Raw genomic sequence first — 18,554 nt, 5'->3', positions numbered from 1 at the left:
AATGATCTCATAGCTGCATAATAAACAAAATCAAGTGATCAACAATACCACACTTTTTAAAATGAAATGAAAAAAATATGGGATAGCATATGAAATATTAAACAAAGAGAAGTGAATGTTAATGGCATGGAACCAAGCACTATTGTAAACAGAGAGAGAGAGAGAGACGTTGTATTAATGATAAATTTGCAGAAAAAACATATCCCCTTTATTTTTATTTTATTGTATTATTATTTGTCTAGCACTCGATCATCCCATAGTACTCACGGCGAAGATTCTGAATACCGACTTTATTTTCCCCTCTCCAGTTTCCTAGAAATTTACTTTCGACAAGTAATTGGCATCCCGGTCAGTTACACGTATTTGCCAATATCAATATTGGAAGAGTGATCGCTTTTGATAATTAAATATTCTGCTTAACCTGAACTTATTATTATTTTACTGAAACAGTTGTCTTATATTGATGTCGTCCACGAAAGGTTGTACTGTAATTGTATAGCAAATTAGTACCATTGGGAGATTATCTTTTCTTTAGATGAGACAATCCGACAACCTTGCTGTAGAGGCTAAACAATAAACGTTTTTCAAACCACTTGAAGCCTCCAATGAGCAGGGTGTTAGTCTCACAACGGACATTCAGATTCACACAATAGGCCTCAGGTCTCTGTGGCTTATTGGATGATGAGTGGATTATTATAATATAATACATATATATATATATATATATATATATATATATATATATATATATATATATATATATATAAATACAGATATATACTAATATATATATATATTTGCCAATAAGGCCGGGAGTTTCAAACTTCCAGCCTTATTTTTCGTAGCAAGTTTAAAACTTGCTACGAAAAATGTTTGTGTTCCTTTTCACAATTACTAAGCAGTCTTAATAAGGTAGTTTATGAATATTACCACAAAATCTACTGCGTCAAATGTAACAACTCGAAGTTTTTGCATATTAATTAAAAACAGAATATGTCTTCTTTCAACTATGCGATTAGAAGAAATTCAATGCTTAAAGATACTTTTCAATTTAGCCATGCTCTTTCTTCGAGTTATTCTTTGCATGATTTAAGGAGGTACTGCACAGAGTATCCTCTCTTCTTCTTCTTCTTCCTTTCTACCTGCCTGGATCACGTGAAGATTTCATGACTTACTCCATTTTTACAGTAAACTGGAAAAAAAAAGGTGAAAAAAAAACGCAGAAACAATCGGAGAGACTCTTGCATTCCTCATTAATTAAGGATTATGCATTACGCCCTTTAGATTACGCCCTTGTGATCCTCCTCCTGGAGGATCACAAGCCTGTTATATAAATTTAATTCGATATTTTATTGCATTATTATAAAATCTTTTGACTTTTCTGTCGAGCAAAGCAAGGAAGGCATTCGTTGTTCATTTCGATCGCAGTAGCTAATTCTACCTTTATTTAGAAATGCAGATTTTTTTTATTGAAGCAACAAGTGAATCGATTATTCTCTTAATATCTTTCAGAAATTCTGTTGTTCTTTCCCTAACCGTACTCTGTAAGTTAAGAAATTTAAAAATCTCTGCTGGAAAATCTATCACGATCATGAAGGTCAATCTGCTGAATTCTTAAGCTAATAAGCGTGCATTTACTTGAGCCACAATGTGCAACTCTATAAGGCTCAAATGAAAAAACCGTGTGAACATTATAAGGAACAGGAAAACTATTATAATGCAATGCCAATAAGCCCTTAATGCTATCCATATATCACGTAAGCCATCACCATCTTTGCACACATATACCCGTCAGAGAACAATCTTCGTTGCGCCTCATATTTAAAACCCCACGTGCTTGTTGCTAGAAAATACTCAAGTGGGGGAAACCATTACAAAGGCTTTAATAAGGTCTGGTTCATTTTATGGCCCTAATAATGAGACTTTTTGAAGAACCTTTATTGTCTTCGGCTATTTATGATGCAAGCCAGTTAAGTACATACAAGGCCCCCTTACGGTCATTTAGGAGACTCCCTTCAGGCTGCTTCAAAGGCACGTAGTCATGTGACTATTAATCATGGCGTATTCCTGCCACACATACCGACGCTACCGAATCTATTCAGCAAGGGGTATTTAAAACAGTGAGAGGAAATTTATGACCACGGCCAAGACTGTAAATTAGACGCCATCACACGTGTGAAAACTCACGCCTCTTATATCACGTACTAAGGAAAAAATTAAAAGAAAAAGAAATAATAGAGAAAAAACTTAGTCGATCCAGCCATTCTTCTCAGCTATTATAGACCGCTTTGCGTGCTTTTTTTTTTTTTTGGACAAAATTACCAGTTTGAATATATTTAAATAGTTTGATATGTTAATAGAAATCTCCAAAAGCTAGTGATAAAAAAGTGAAAAAAGTAGGTTTAGCAAAATAACAGCAATTAAATACAAAATATTTGATCACAGAAAATTCTCTTGAAGAAGGATCGAAGGCCGTATTGTGAAAAATGCACCACGGCGAAAATACAATTAAATAAAACAAAACCAACCAGTATTTACATTTTGTACTGCATTGATCTGGATTTATAATACTTAATGGATCACGTGCTATCATGTAATTCACTATTAACTGGCAATTTGCATCCCAATAATAAATCTATAATCCATTCTCCCCAGTGTCTTATACAGTGTAGTGGTATGCAAATCACTGCATATAATAAAGCTAAACGATGATAGTTGCACATGTCAACACTGTTTTAGTAATGTTCGTAAGAGAAAAATATTTCCTTTTTCGAGAAATAACCCTTGGATAACGGGTGGATGGCAGCAACCCGAGGACTGTGAAAGTTCTTTAATGGAGGTGATTTCATTTCGTTTCAAAAATTAAAAATGGCATTTTTGAAAGAAATGCGTTTAGTATGTAGAACAGTATTCTTAGATTCTTAGATAAATCTAATCCTCAGCTCACCAACACCGTGCTACAAATACTGTACAACATTGGTCTGTGATATTATAATAAACAACTGCTTTTGATAATTCTGTGGAAGGATACATTACCCAAACTCTGGTATAACGCTATTGTGATCAAAAAAGTAGGTTTTACAGGCGAATTCTTCGTAAATAGTATTTATAAAGAGATATTCACACCTTACATTGAATGACAGAATGGGAATTCGTTAGAAAAATCAGGATTATATCAAATCAGTAAATTATGTTAAAAGGGTAATAGCAATTACACCTTTTTATAAGCATGATGCTTATAAATTTTCTACAGAAACTGGACTGATACTGTGAAAGGCAGTTATGTGGACAGAAGAAAAAAAGTAAAGATTCACTATTATAAGGATAATAGTTAGTGTCACTTTCATTACTATTAAGCCGCGATTTAATTCTAAGACCTCAATGCGGACTACATAAAGCATGCGTGCGAAAAGAGAGCAAAACCATAAGCAAGCACGAAATGCACCTCTTTATGTCTCTCTCTTTTTCTCTCTCTTGGTTTATTTTTTACTTTTTGTTTGTTGTTATGTGTTCTTTTTACATTTCTGGTTCAAACATATAATTTATGCTCTAAAATATTTGGAAAGCGGTATGTACAAAAGTGTTAAGAGTCTATTAATCAAAGTGTCCAAACATGTAGACGGAGATTAAATCCGTGAAATGAATTCGAAGAATTTATTCTTGCATGAAGATTTCATCGTGCTTGTCACACTACTTTTCCTAATGTAGACAAATGCTCCATTAAAATGAAAGTCTATGAAGTGAAGATGAAAAATCACATCTTATAAACAACAAGGTAACCAATTCACATGTAATAGCCAAATGTATTAGCATATTACATGAGAATTTTTCTATTTATATTTGTAAGCAAATGTCTTGTAAGGTAAATGCCCAGCGCACTGGTATGCCACCAGAGATCCAGAAGTGTGCAGCCAAATTTTGATGTGTGAAATAATTGCACGCAAATTATAGTGCACTCATGTCTATTTATACAATTATACAACAAATATATATACAATTATATATAAGCAGGGTTGCCGAGAAAAATTTTCGGGCCCGTGACAAGTCTATGGTCAGGTCCCCACTTAAAAAAGCGCATCACTTTTGTTTAGTAAAAAAAGTCATATAAAACATTAAACATTATTAAAAAAAGCGCACAATAAATTCAAAATTCGATATATTATATATTACTATACAAAATACAATAATTAAACAAAAAGAGAATTTTTATTGCCACATCCACTTACTCACTTTATGGTTAGCGAAATCTGTAATCACCTCGTCACACTTTACAAACAATCACAAAAGCTTCGTCTATCAAAATACTAACAAGAACGAAGCGTTCTGGCAGGGAACATTACTGTGAATGCAATTACTAGCTAGCGCTAGCGCTGCCGACTGCAACAACCTTGCACGAACGCCTATTGACGCCATCACCTGCTATAGCTACAGCGATCTGCGCCGAGAGAATCAGTGTCTTCCGGACACTCACGGCGAGCTAAAGAGCGTAGCCGTCTGTCTGAAACAAAACCCAGGCATATCATTCTAATAAACAAAAAAAAAAAAAAAACATCATAAACAAATAAAGGCATATCATTCTCGATATGCCTTTATCTTTGTTGTATTATTACGAGAATTAAAGCCATGCATTATAAACACAGTTATGTGACACGTCGGGGCCCGACAGTCGAGCCCTTTTCGATGCGGGGCCCTTTAAAAAGTCTCAGATGTCACCCCCTGTCGGCGGCCCTCTATATAAGTACCTTAATGACTCGAAGAATAACTGGTCGAAATGAACTGAACGATGCAACTTGTAAAGGTATGCTTGACACTTAACTTTATTTCTTCCTTTTGGTCCATTAATCAATTTTGTTCCAATTATTCCTGATTTCTCAGAGAACCTTAATCAATAAGATTCAGTGATATTTTTAGCTTCTTCACGGCAAAGGACCGGTGTCGCGGGCAGGACAGTAAAGTACTGTAGTATTTAATGTTAAATAAAATAATCAAATAAAAACTAAATTCTGATTCTAAATAAATGGATGGGATTTGTTCCCTACAAAGAACTTTGTAACAAATCATATGTAAATAAGTTACAAGAAATAGTAACTTTCACTGCAAGCGATAGTTGCTTGTTTGAATTTGTTCATATCTATAACAATCTCTCTCTCTCTCTAGCAACAAACTAGCTAAAATAGCTAATTGAAAATATTTTTAAATACTTTACTTTGTGTTAGAAGACTTCTTTAATACGTTGCTACCTATCTAAGCAATTCGTTTAGTTAATGTTTAATAGCAAAAGATAAGGTACGACAAAAAGTGTAAACTGCTTATTTCGTAAGTATTAGTGGACATTTCGGACATTTCTGTAGTGTGCACGTGTTTTTTTAGTTTGCAGAAATTGAAAAATTAGGGATGTTGCAGGACGAGAATAGAGTAGGAATTGGACTTTCGATTAAATTTTGGTAAAAATACTTAATTTGGACTTAAGACCAAATTAAGTATTTTTACCATTAGTAACTTCCAATTCCCAATAGCTACCCTCATTCCAATCAGGCAGCAAATTGAAACTTAACCATCGTACACAACCTCTTTTTCTGGATTCCTAGAAAAGTTCAGTACTACAAAACCTGTTGCTGTGCTACAGAATTGAACAGTTGCTAAGGCGTATTTATTTAAAGTTTCGACGACAGCTTGCTGCTACACAAGAGGCTAAGAAAAGCTAATCTGAATTATTTCTGTAAATTTTGATACAACAGCAACTTACTGTGTTGAGTACTTAACTGTGTACAGTTATACAAAAGTTTTGGGTACTATCCGCGTAAAGAAAGAGCAATGTAAGTGCTGAAAATATAAAATGAAATGCTCAAACATTTTTGCCGAATTGTTTTGGACGACTTGATATACTGGTGTTTGTTATCATTTCTAATGCAACTTTACTTGTATGAGCTGTTTATTATTATTATGTTCAATGAAATGCGTCCAACAGTCCTAAGGTGTAATTTTATAGCTGAAATGAGTCGGTCGCTCTCTATCAACAATCAGGTACATACTAATGATCAAATATCGGTGTAAATACATAAAACAAATGTCTAACAAGTTGCAAGCTTAGTTTTGGACGACGGGAGCATCAAATCTTCTGGCATTAATTCAAACTGGTAATCACTTTTGGTTAAAAAAGCTCACAAAAAAAATGTTCGTAACACTACGGTGTTCCTGTGTAGGAAAAAATAACTTGGAATGTTATACATTGGTAATTACTTTTCCCCCAGAATGTGTGAATTCAAAATTTCCATCTAACAGACTGAAGAAAAAAAAGTTATTGATATCCTGCATTTTGATATATATATATATATATATATATATATATATATATACAGATGGGCGTCCGCAGAGAGAGCAAACTGGGCACTTGCCCCCTTCCCGGATCTACTTGTGAAAAAAAAAACACAAATAATTAAATAAAAATGTATTAATGTAATTATCTGTCTCAAAGCTTTGCCTTCCCCCCCCCCCCCCGGAAAGATTTCTGCAGACGCCCATGTATATATATATATGCACTGGACCAGCCCATATCAATCAGTGCTACAATACTATGATGGAAGCGCAGGGAGTCAACTGCAAGGGGTATCCCCATATTATCCTTGCTACCCGTACAAAGGATAGTATGAGTTCCAGGCATCGACTGGAACAAGACTCTGCACAAAATAATTCCGAACCTAGGCTCATAACATGAATTTTCATGGAAGGATCTAAATATGTAAGCCAAACATTACCCAAACCAATATGCAGCATCGTCTTCAGTGCAAAGAGCGTGTACAGTGGGAAGAGGAAGCTTCGAAAGCTGCGTTTTGGAGTGATGAATCACGCTACACCCTGTACCCAGTAAATGGACCCGTGTGGGTGTGGTGGATGCCCGATGAACATCCTTTACCAGAGTGCTTAAACCTAACTATAAAATTTCGAGGTGGTGGTGGTGGTGGTGTGATGGTATGGTCCTGTTTTTCCTGGTTTGGCCTCGGGCCACTGTTTGCGGTGCCACAATCATTGAACTCCGAGAAGTATCTGAACATTTTGTACAATACAATTGCTTCCTACTTTGTGGCGTTTCTACGGAACTGACCATTGTCTTTTTCAGCAAGACAATGTGTCATAAGGCTGCTTATTTAGCTGCGTGGTTTGTGGACATGACCGTCCCATTTGATTGGCCTCCATAGAGCCCTGATCTCAACTTTATTGAGCATCTGTAGGATGAACTGGATGGTTGGGTAATGTCAAGAGACGTCTCTCCCACAATAGCTTAGGATCTCATTATATACCCACAGGAAGAATGGTCCAAAATTTCAATTGATACGGTACGCTTCTGGAACGTATTCCCCGAAACTGAATAACTACTAATAAATGCCACAACCTATGTCAGTGATATAAGGGTATATCATATTCTAAAGTTAAATGGTCAGAAATAATTATCACATTCAGTAGTAGCATTCATTAGTTTCTATCAGTTTCGAATTGTCAGAAGGGATTTATCACGTCAAGGTGTTCTCCTCATACTGGAGGTCTGAATAGGACTACAATATAATCAGAAAAGACATCTAGCAAGACTATAGTGTTCTTAGCTTGTATTGCTGCCATTGGACTGATTGTGGACATCCGCTAGGCTATAATGATTCCTGTGATCCTTCCTCAGCCTCTCACTAGAATAAGATATCTCTGGCCGTAGAATTTTAGTTGGGTGTATGTATTTTCTTTGTTTGACAATGCCCTCTTTATTCTAGACATAGATGTAAGTATTCACAACCTTAGTAGCTTCCGTATTATTTGTACCATTGTGGACATTAACGTCCCCACTTGATTGGCCTCCATAGAGCCCTGATCTCAACTTTATTGAGAGTCAGGCAGTCTGACACCTTATTTATTCGAATATAACTTGCACTTTTTCCCCCCAAAAAAATTAAAGTTAAAAAATCTCGGTGCAAGATATATGCGAGGATTTTCGGAAACTAAAGCTTTTCAGAAAATAAATAAATAAATAAATCGACGTTTATAAGTAAATTCTTAGCATCATTATAATTTATAACTACTCACATTATTTTTAAAATGAATGCATTTAAATTTTAATTATCAACGTTATTTACACGATCGGCCGCTCACCTTCTACTGTATATTTGAATCTTTAGCCACAATGCTTCTGCTCCCACCCCATCCAGGGCATTAGATATGGAGGATTTTAAAATAACTATTGGCAGTTATTTCTGGTGAAATCATCCACTCATTATAGAACCAAAATTCACCTCATTCACCGCTCCATCTAAGACTGAGTAGAAGTCAATGCTCTCACTTCACGCAACCAAAGAAAAAGGAAAGCCGACGATTGTTGAGCTGAAATGCTGATTCTCCTCAACTCCAAAATATCTAAAACTGCGTTCATTATCTATTTCTTAAAGTTTTTAACTTTTTCCGTGTGCGAGGTATATGCGAAACTTTCTAATGTCTTTTTTCGTAAAGTGAAATTAGGGGAGCGAGATATAAGCGAGGGCCAGTTATATTCGAGTAAATACGGTACCTGTTTTCATGACTTGCTAAACGTAATTATGTTGCATCGCGTTTACTCGTTATCGCGTTCAGTTGCACACGAGCACTGTTTTTCTAAATCAACTACTAGCTTGCTTTTGAACTGGAATGTTCAAAAGCAATTCTATGGAATCCACCACTCTTTGGAGAGTGGTGGATTCCATAGATGATGAAGGCAGAGTGGTTTCTAATAAATTTGCCACTGAATATTTTTTTTGTAGTTTATTCAAAAAATGATGAATAAACTATAGTTTCTTCACTAAGTATGGCAGCAAATAATTTTGCATGTTTCTCTTGAATTAAGGAGAAAACAAATCTTCGGTAACATAAAAAAAAAAAAAAATGTTGAAACATTTTTCAATGAAGCCAAAGACAAATTTTTTCGAAACAGCAGATTTATCTTGATAACTGTGATTTACTACTCGTAATCTTGTTCAGTTGTAAAATAATTGAATGAAATGCTGGTGCTAATTTAGAAGACTATAATTTAGTTTAATGATCGAATTTAAAAGTATATGTGAGAGTAAAAGTTTTGGATCATGCATTTTTTCATATATATATATCTTAATCATCAGAGTGACTGACCAGCGATATTCATGTACATATTGAGGCGTTTCCGTGTCCGAGTGGTTTTGATTGACGTTATTTCATTCGAAATTTTAAAAGCCTTGAGTTCCATTATTTGTAACAAGAGTCTCTCTCTCTCTCTCGCTCTGATAATCATTTTCTTCTTCTCCTTATCCGTAGTAATTTGGGTTTTCCCAACAGTAACACAAAGGGGCCGATCCGATTTGAAACAGTCAGGTATTGCGGGTTGGAAAGGCTTATCCAATTTATGCTATCGAAAATTAGGTAACGGAATCCCATAAACATAACGGACTGTTTGTTCTAATATGTTAAAGGTTATTAAATATTATCCTGATTTGTGCATTTAAAGAAATAATATTTTTTCTTTTCTATTTATCTTAAGAAATGTGTGTACATGGTCTTCTGAAAGGGATGCTTGTTGAGTGCCACAAAACGATAAAAAGATTTCACAAAAATTAGCGGAATAGGTGAACATTGAAATATTTATTATTCCCCCCAGCCTCCCCCCACCAGTCACATTAAGGCGTTCAACGACGATAATTGGTTTACGTACATTCAGAGTATTTACGTAAAGACCGTCTCATCCGTCGCTGTCTCTTTTCCTTCCGTCTCGCTCCCACAGGAGTATTTTTAAGAGAGATTTTTTCCTTGCCTGAGGCATTATAAAAATACCACTTATCAACGTCTCTCATGATTTATTATGCTCGCTGTTACGAATCTTCAACACAAATTTAATGAGCCTCTCTCCTAACAGAGGTAACACTTATTTTTCATTTCTCATTAAGTAACGAATTAAAAAAAATCTCCGTCCTACACGCAACGAAGCAAGAAAAACAGACCTAAGAATGCGACCGTGCTCGACGAAGATTAACTACCATGCTTAACAGCTAATTTAATCCTAAAAATTTAATTCGCACGAGAGGACAGTTTTACCTTCTATAGGACTTCATTAGTGGGCGAAAAGTCATTTAAGTGCGGGGTTGAAGCTATTGCTCGCGGCGACAGGTTCATAGGGTCGTGAAAACGGTACAAGAAGTGTTAACGATACTGCAAGAAATTGAGATATAATTACCGGAAGCTTGACGCTGATTGGAGAGGGGGGGGAAGCTAAATAGATATGCCATATAAGAAAACAAATGATGAATTTCCAAATATGTTTGCTAGTGCTCACCACGAGAAATGCCCTATTTTGAGCAGGCACAAATCATCCTATGCGCAATTAGTGTTATTAAGTGATAAGCCATTACAATATTATTTATACAAGAATGCTTATTTAATTTAAACATTAACATTTCAAACGTTAATGTTCAAATTTCAGACCTGTTAGGTTTTATTTTATTTTATTTTCTATAGAATGTACAGAAGAAAGGTAAGAAAATGGGTTTTTGGTGTTATTTTTTTTTTTGAAAACAAAACAACCAGTAGAAGAGGCAAGAAGGAACAACCATAAAACATTAAATAATACTCATTTTATTTTAAATTTTAATGGCATGTCAGATAAACAGATAGAGAAACCAATTAGTGAACTCATTCTGTATATAACAATATCAAAAATTATTGATGTTCCTCTTAGACGTAGGAAATGGGTTGTATTAATAAGCAAGTAGCTCTTCTTCAGCCCATTTCCTTCTCTCTCTCTCTCTCTCTCTCTCTCTCTCTCTCTCTCTCTCTCTCTCAACAAACCTTCTGGTATTATCTGATTTACGTACTGCATATTAATTACCACAGTTCTTTCAATGAATGCTCCCTTAAAGTAATAGATAAATGTTAATAAATTTCATCATTTCCCTTGATCGCTCTTCGGCACAGTAGAAAATGCTACAAATTATCTTTTTTGAAAACGTTTAGATTTGAATGCAGTAGAATATTGGAAAAATCATCTAAATCATTTAAGGTAAGACCGAGTTATAAATCTAACAGAATTACGATCAACCACTGTTACGAGCTCCATAATTCTCCTCAGGTCCCTGAAAATTTCACTGGGATTTTAACTCCACTCTGTTGGATGCACAGTTTAAGCAATCCGCCGTTGTCTGTCCAATATGGCAAACGCAGCAAAAGTCCAGAAAGTCCAAGACTAGGTTCGAACTGTTTGGAGGAAGAACTCTTGTAGGGTTTCCCCATCACACACACACACACACATACATACACACAAGGGTTTTTCATCCGGCAAAACATGCAAGTCACATAACAATGCAAAATACAATATACTGCCTAATAGCTGTAGTTGCTTCGACATAATCAGAATTAAATTAAGTGAATGCTACACTTCAATCGACAATGGTCGATTATTTCTGCTTCATGAGGGATTATTTATACTTCATGGTACATCCCTTCATAAAGGATTTACCATGTAGTACATGAGAACGTATAAGAATATGTATCCGCTTCTGCTGTGAGAAAGGCCAGGACTAAATTTTTATGCTTGGTTATTCAATTAAGAGATTTAAGATCCGTTTCTCGTACGGAGATGGCAGTATTTCTTTCATCCACAAAGCAGCCAAAACCAACAGAGAAGAAGAACACACACACACACACACACACACACACACACACACACACACACACACACACACACACACACACACACACACACAGAGAGAGAGAGAGAGAGAGAGAGAGAGAGAGAGAGAGAGAGAGAGAGAGAGAGAGCCTACATAAAGTTTTATACACGAAGGGTTGCAAGAATTCTAGCTCATCAATGCCAAGTGTGGCCAAGAGAGAACTTTTTAAAGACTAAATCTGTTGACGCTTTTCTAGAAAGCTGAGGGTGGTATTTGTTTGGGAATAGAGAAAAGAAAATGTTCCAAAGAACAGAGGTGGATGAATGAAAAATAATGGGGGGAAGTTTGGTTCTTTATCTTTGAAGTTGGACTATACCTACTAATGTTGTTACTGTATTGAAAAAAAAACAGAAAAAAAAACGGAAGAATGGTGGTGGCCAATTCGGTAAAACAGAGTCCATCGAAACACTTAAAGAAGAGGCCTGATACAGAAGAAGAACTTCTGTGAGAGAATGTCTCAGACAGGACTATCAATTAATCGAATTGTCTTCTTATTCTGGATAGCGTCAAAGATTTTTTGAGATCGCATCAAGATAGCTCCAGAAACTTATTCTTCAGTGGGATGAGGATAACCTCACCCCACTGATGGATAGCACAATTCGAGTTTAAGTCACTGATTATAGAAAATCTGGAAGAAATTAAGGATTGTTCACTGTAGGATTTGTCAAATAAAGAAGAGGAATTGAGTGTACTTTAAACAGCATAGTTATGAATAATGATCTGATGTGAGTGAGAGAAGATCATTGGAGCACAGGAGGATGAGAGTGGATGAACGTACAGCGCCTTGGGTTAATTCACCATTGGTGGAGAAATCTGAAGACAGGAAGCTATCTACTTTGACGCATAGTGAACGACCAGAAAGAAAACTGGCGATCCAGTTGCAAAGGGCAGAATGCAGAACATAATATTGTAATGTAAAAACTCGATGTAGCTTAAAATTACCAAAGCGCTTTACATCTTCTTCTTCTTCTTCTTCTGCAGCTTCTCCCACTTAAGTGGGGTCACTGTTTCTTATGAGTCTCCTCCACACCTTCCTGTCTTGGGCTGTCACCACATCCAAGTTCTTCATCTTCAAATCCTCTTCTACCAGCTCCCTCCATCTCTTCTTTGGCCGCCCACGCTTCCGCCTTCCTTGCACATCCATCTGCATGACCCTTCTTCCCACATATTCGTCCTCCCTCCTCATCACATGACCAAACCATCTCAACCTTGCCTCCTGTATTTTCGCTCCTAAGTTCGTAACTTTCACTGTTCCCCTGACATAGTCATTTCTCAGATGATCCTTTCTGGTCACACCGCACATCCATCTAAGCATTCTCATCTCTGCTACTTCCATCCTGCTAATGTTTTTTTTCCTCAGGGCCACAGTTTCTATAGCATATGTCATAGCTGGCCTCACTACTGTCCTATAAATTTTGCCTTTCAGATTGATCGGCACCCTCTTATCACATAACACTCCAGCCATCTCCCTCCAGTTCCTCCAACCTGCTTGTATCCTGCATCCCACTTCCTTCTCACCTCCTCCATCTTCTTCCACTGTCGAACCTAAGTATCTAAAGTCTCTCACCTTCCTGATGACATTTCCTTCCAGCTCCAGGTCTGTCTCCTGGCCACCGCCCACTGCGCAACACATATACTCTGTCTTACTTCTGCTCAGTCTCATACCTCTCTCTTCCAGTACTTTTCTCCATCTTTCCAGTTTAGTTTCCGCTTCTTCTCTTGAATCTACACAGAGCAAGATGTCATCTGCATACAACATTGTCCAAGGTGCATCTTCTCTCACCTCCTCTGTTACCACCTCCATCACAATATTAAACAGAAACGGACTTAATGCTGACCCTTGATGCAAGCCAACTGTTACTTGAAAACTTTCTGTCTGTCCCAAACAGGTCCGAACACTTGTCTTCACATTTCTGTACATTTCCTGCACCAACCTGACATATTTCTCCGGCACCTTCTTCTCCCTCAGACACCTCCAGACTTCTTGCCTTGGCACTCTATCGTATGCTTTCTCCAGATCAATAAATACCAGATGTAGCTCCCTTTGTTTCTCTCGATATTTTTCCATCATCTGTCGTAACCCAAAGATAGCATCTGTTGTTGATCTACCAGGCATGAAGCCAAATTGTTCCTTTGCAATCTCCACCTCCTCCCTCAATCTACCATCAAGAACCCTTTCTAGGATCTTCATTGTGTGGGACATCAACTTTATTCCTCTGTAATTTTTACAGTCTTGTGCATCCCCTTTACCCTTGTAGATGGGGACAAGCGTACTCTCCCTCCATTCCTCGGGTATATTTTCAAAGCGCTTTACATCGATTTTTACATAATCAAGTCCCATGAGAATATTGTAAAAGTAACCTTGTTTGTCTCTGTATGTTTTGTGCTAGATATTATTGTAAACAACCCTTTGGAAATTAACTGTATATACTCCTTTAACAAGAATATTTTAGATGTTAAAAACAAAGGCAATGTTTTGCCTCCGGAACTTTGTGTAATAGCTCTCTATGAGAACATAAAAAAGATTGTTTACAAATTTTGCGTATGAGAAAATGCTTACAAGCTCTGCACATAAACACCTCCAAAGTCAGTGCCTGAGAGACCAGAAAGGTTGAAACAACTTTCCGCTGGCCAGCAACTTACGATTAAAAGAGTGCACGGAAGAGAACAAAGAGTGGGTTGAACTTAAAAGAAGATGAAAGAGTCATGCCGAATTCTTTGGAGCCTACAATCCTTCGTGCGAGGTCTCAGTGAAGGCGTAATAAAAAGGGGATTCCAGCCAGAGGAGAATCCAGGTTCTGTTGCTGACAGAGAAGAGTCTAGGTCCTGTTGCTGACAGAGGGAAGTCCAGGTCCAGTTGCCGAGAGAGAGAAGGAGCAGTTTCCGGCAGAGAACCAAAGTGGGCAGTTTTTGACATAGAACCAGAGGCAGTCGAGAGAGCAAAAGACAATGCACTGTTACCAAAGAGAGCCAGATGAGTCATTGGCGGTCGGCAGTTACAGCCATCGGCGATTAGTAGCAGAAGTGGCGGCAATCAGAAGTATTTGCCCGTATGCTGAAACCTCTTGTATATGTGCTATTCGAGTACCGAAGACTGCAGTCAAAAAGCCCGCTAATATCCCGAAGTGATACTGCTGTAGCAAAATACTCCTGAAGGAAGCATAAAACTCGAGATCAAAGAAAAGCCATATAAAGACTTGAGTAAAAGACTAAATGTGCGATACAGAGCCTCTGTAAGTTACTTCCCTTTGTATATTTTCTCTTATAATCTACTAGATATGTTGTATGTGGACTGTTAAGAATTAGTTTAATAGTAATAAGAAGTGTCCATAAGAGAGTCAATTGGCAGGTTAGCAGAAGTTGATATCAAAATTCGTAAAAATACTTTAACAGAGAGTTAGCTAACCTCTCTGCGAGTAAACTAGAAGTTTAATAAGTTGAATTTGCAAGCAGAGAGTAAATAAGTTTTAGAGTTAAAGAGATTATTTAGTGTTGAAGTGAAAGGGATTTTTTTACACTAAAGATTTTATAGATGGGTAGAGAAAGCAATCTCCGTTTCGTTTGATTCGTGTATATTTCATATTAATGTAAATAAATGTGTTTTAATTATTTGTTAAAAGAGTGCTGCCTGATCCTTTATTTTACAACTGCACTGTTCCTAAATAAATCGCATTTGTGAGCGGGAAACAACTAAGGCATTTAAAGCGCAGTTTTATTACTTAAGAACCACGACTGTTTATGTAAACTTGTTGAAGGAAGTTACACTAGTAAGAGAGAGAGAGAGAGAGAGAGAGAGAGAAAGAGAAATCTACCGGAAGTTTTATGGAGTCTCTTATGCCGAATATTTGATATGCTGATGGCTCAGTCTGAAAAATAAATTTTTCAGTGTTCATAGGCATACGACTAACAAATACGGAAGGTGGATAAACATAATACGCAGTAGAGTAAGTGAAAAAGGTTACGAGAGGGAAAGCGCGCACCGCTAATTAGTAATAGTAGAATAAAGATAATGCTAAAGCATAGAGATATAAGAGAATAAAGATATTACAATACAAGTATAGGAAAACAACACATATTGTTACGGTAATTTTCTGAATGGCCTCTGTGTATGTTAGACCGAATAAAATGCCTAGAAATGTGTAGAACAACCACGTGAGCTTCTTTCCATCTTCAAAATGTCAGTACTCATGGTCGGGAGATCGTCTGTAGAACGAAAGTCACGACATTAGCCCTGTTCTCTGATTAGTCCTTTTTCCCCCAGGTGGCGGAAAGTTGGCGCTGTTGATGATCTTCTCCATGAATTTTGAGAGAACTGAAGTAAAACAAATTGGACAACAGTTGAATCGCAGACTTTATCCATATTTATTTTAGGATATATGCCAGTCAAGTATGAAAGATTGAAAGGGAGGATATGAGGGGTATCAATTCTGGTTCATATGCTTTTTAGCTTAGCAGGAGGGATACTGGAAGGTCCCGATGACTTTTTAATAGACCATTCATGATTCTTCTAATTTCTTCCTAACGAAAGTCTCAGGGAGATGTGCAGTAGTCAGTGGGAGTTAACTTTGCCTTGATAATCATTGCAGTAGTTCGAATTATTTGATTTGAAAGTTGATACCAGGAAATCAGCCTTGATTTAGGATGAAGTTACTATAGGAGCATCTAGATATGTGTGTGTGTATGTTTTTATTTTTGAGTATGCCTGTGTGTGTGTGTGTGTGTGTGTGTGTGTGTGTGTGTGTGTGTGTGTGTGTGTGTGTGTGTGTGTGTGTGTGTGTGTGTGTGTGTGTGTGTGTGTGTGTGTGTGTGTGTGTGTGTGTGTGTGTGTGTGTGTGTGTGTGTGTGTGTGTGTGTGTGTGTGTGTGTTGCCTATCGTAATAATGGAGGGTTGCTTGTTGGATGGAGAGAGAGAGAGAATGTGCAAATAGGAATTGTCAAAGTTGAGTCCAGCGGCCTCTGGGAGGGACCAGATGATATGACTACCGTTTGAACAGGAAGCAACTTTTATAGAAACCTAATTAATGTTATAATAACAATCAATGCTGTTTGCATAGTGCGTTATTTTTGTGAATTGCGTATGTTCTCTGCCGGTTTGTGTGTCTTGCAGGAAAAAAAACGAGTTTTCGGTAAGAAAACACGCCACATACATGCAAGATCAGCTAACTTACTTTCGCTTGTTAAGGGCATTTAACAACCGAATGAATTGATAAGTCTTGATAAAAGTTCTTCTAATCCTACTTACAATTCGAAACGTAGTCTTTCCAAATCAAGTGGAAATTGTAGCTACTGAATATGCAACGGAGAACGTTCATAATACCTTCACTGCTAAGGACAGGTTTCAGACTTGTTTACGTTATATTCTTAATGTGCTTATGGAGTGGAAGATGTGGTGTCCATGCCAAGTGGCTACTCTGTTCACAAACGAAAATTCATACATAGTATAATAAGGTGCTGTTTTTTTAGTGACAAGATAAAAAAATAACCTTCAATAATATGTCAAATGTACAACTGACACTTGAAAAAGAACCATCGAAAACGGTCTGTTATTTTAGTCATCGTTTCTATTATAACAATAATGAAAGAGCCAGTAAGGCAACAAAAACACTTTTTCTGCATTGCTTCAAAGTTTACTTAACGACTAGCAAAAAGAGGAGGCGTATTTTTTTATGTGCATTTCACCTTGAAAGGATTATCAACCTATTGTAATTGTAGTACCCTTTTGGTTGGATAATCCAGTAACTCTGGATTATCTATAAAAAAAAGTTCCAAACATGATACTTTTTACAAACGGTCTCCAATGAGCAGTAGAAATCTTACACCGGGCCACGAAAATCATCTTTTAACTAATGGCACAAAAAAAAAAAAAAAAAAAGAATTAAAAATTCCATGTCCATGTGGGAATATATTCTAACCCGTGTCTGATCGTTGAAGAACTGACTATTCACTTAGCCGTCTCCCCGGGACCATTGAAAATTAATTTGGTGTGCCATTTGCTTATTCTCAGACCAGAATAATCACATACGGGAGCTACAGCCACCCTCTTATTTCCTAAATATAATAATTCTTGTTGGCATTCCCACAGAAATTTCGGCCATTTTTAAAATAGGATGGCCTATTCTTAGCCCGGCTTGAAGAAGGTCTAGAAAAATGAATCAACGGGCAAACAGCAAATGTGTCTGAAGCCCCAAAGTGTTTCTCGAAGAGATGAACACGTAGGTGAACATGGGAAAAAGACATCGCCCAAATATTTTGCTGTTATCACCAGAATGGGCTAAGTATATTATTAATGAAATTCTGTAACTACTTTTTACAGGAATTCTATGGAGAAATTAATGCATCTCATGTGCAAAATATAACACAGCGCACAATGCATGAGACGTGGACTCAAATACTGACAAAGAGTGTAATCTTAAAGAATTTAACTCCACTGATTGCTTTAAAATGGCTAAGAAAACACACACACACACACACACACACACAGAAAAGCCCATTTTCTGTTAAAACATGCACATGAGCAGCCTCTGCACGTTCCAGCGATTCGGCACGTGTAAATTTAATAGCGTTCACAGAATCAGCGTGCGTCATGAAGACCAGTCAGTAACCCCTAGTCTATTGGCAGATCACATCGATGTGAAGTACCAGCGCGACTACCTGAACGCGGGAACCTTAATAAGGATCGTAATAATTAATCTTCATACCGGTTCGGAGCCTTTCCTGATTAAGCTGCTCTGCTGAGTCTTTACCACGGTCAAATCGGGGTCAGCTTCCAGCGGATAGAGTGCGCCACCTGCTAGTTCCTTTAATATCCACGGTGCTGCTTAGGTTGTCTCGGCGCGGCGGTTAATAGGC

Source organism: Typopeltis vanoorti, chromosome 2 (genome assembly GCF_054136105.1).
Source record: "Typopeltis vanoorti isolate ZY-2024b chromosome 2, IOZ_Tvanoo_1.0, whole genome shotgun sequence".
Lineage (NCBI taxonomy): Eukaryota > Metazoa > Arthropoda > Arachnida > Uropygi > Thelyphonidae > Typopeltis > Typopeltis vanoorti.
This window is presented reverse-complemented; position numbering follows the sequence as displayed.